Source organism: Pinus tabuliformis, chromosome 2_2 (genome assembly GCF_031772625.1).
Source record: "Pinus tabuliformis cultivar Carrire ecotype Pingquan chromosome 2_2, CPIR1, whole genome shotgun sequence".
Taxonomy (NCBI): Eukaryota; Viridiplantae; Streptophyta; class Pinopsida; order Pinales; family Pinaceae; genus Pinus; species Pinus tabuliformis.
The window spans coordinates 1,234,306,081-1,234,307,788 of record NC_142300.1 but is presented as its reverse complement, the minus strand read 5'-3'; the positions used below and the strand labels follow the sequence as shown (position 1 = coordinate 1,234,307,788).

Genomic DNA, 1,708 nt, shown 5'->3' with positions numbered 1-1,708 from the left:
AACAAGTCAAGGAACATTAAGCCATAAAGATGTAAAATTAAACTTGATGTAGGAAATCAATCAATAGTTGCATTTATATAAATCAGAAAGAGATTACAACTAGTGCCTTGACATTGCTGGTCTCCTCTATCGTATCCGAGTTCCCACATGTCTGCTAGTACTTCATGGATAGCCCCAAAAATAAAATTTATAAGGCATCTTTCCCTCTAGTATCAAACCACACAAAAACACACTATTCTCCCTTAAACATACACTAGAAAACTACAAGCTATAGATGTCTTGCTATTCATTCAAATTCTAAAAGCTCCAACTAAAAACTAGCTTTTGCTTGGGAAAAAGATAGGTTTATATAGCTTGGATGGATGGGGGATAGTTCCTCTCTTCATGGGAGAAGATCTTATCTCTTGAGTTTGTTCCATCCTAATAGGGGAAAGGAGCCAAACTAACTTCCTCGGCTCCATCCAGCCCAGCCATCTACCAGACTTCCGTTACGAAGCTTCTAGAGCTGGAAGCTTCGACTCCATATTTAAAAAACTTTCCAAAAGAGGATCGATACGACTGAGAAAGGGCTGAGTTGATCTGATTGATGCTAGAGATAGTTTTAATCCCTGCATATCGGCACGAGGAGGACATAGGTCATTAGCGTCGGTCTTGTAAACTAGGATAAAAGGAAGATTTTCAGGAAATGATGCAAAAGGGAATTGTCTTGCTCATGAAGAGGGACATACTGGGAGTTTCTCCATGATGGGAAAGCATGTCGGGTTCACTGTAGAGGTCCTCCAGGATCGTGGACGGGGAGTACAGGGATAGTGACAAAATGTTGTGTAACATATGCATGAAGGTCGAACTAGAGTGAGGGGTGAAATGCTTTACAAGTGTGTGCGGGGAACCAGATGATGCACTGTGAATGGAATTCGACATTGGAAGGCCTCAGCTCAGGAGTTCCCATATTGACGGTTCCTCAGTGGACCAATCAGCCGACCAATTCTCTGTGCATTGCTGAAAAATGGAAGATGGGACTGAGATTGAGTAAACGATCGGCATATGGAGTGGTAGGGAGGGACGAAGTGGAGAAAGGTATCAGGATAGTCATGGAAAGTGAGTGTGGTATTGCACTCTGGATGAACACTCCACAGTGGAAGAGATTAGCAAGTGAGGCAATGGTGGAAGACGGGTCTTCAGACAAAAATATCAATGAATTTGTGGGGGAGATTGCTGCCAAGGCATTGTCCACATCTGATTCACATGTTCTCATGTGATGAGAATGTATGTATATATATATATATATATATATATATATATATATATATATATATATATAGATATATAATTTCAAAAATAAAATTGTGCTATGGAATATTTTGCTTGATTAAGAAGAAAATAAAATATATGGTATCATGTAATCATAAAATATTATTTTCCAGATATTGTAAATTAAAATCATTTTAAAAAATTATTATTAAAGTATTTTACACATTTTTGTAAATTATATATATATTATTTAATTGGATATGAAATTTTGAAATAAGATTTTGTGTTTTACATGTATATATTAATGTAATTTTTTAAGTGGAAATAAGAAATCACTCATTATATTTATGTGTTTAATTTTAAGTGTATGGTATATATTTTTATATATTTTTAACAATTTTAAGTTAAAGCATATTTAGAATATATTTGATTTACTTGTGGTTTAGTTTTTGTTGGG

At 35.4% G+C, this 1,708-nt stretch overlaps 1 pseudogene; it reads left to right on the top strand.

Moving 5' to 3' along the window:
* The first annotated feature begins 896 nt into the window (after positions 1-896).
* LOC149197941 (UDP-glycosyltransferase 74E2 pseudogene) lies at positions 897-1,259 on the top strand (annotated as a pseudogene).
* The last annotated feature ends 449 nt before the right edge of the window (positions 1,260-1,708 follow it).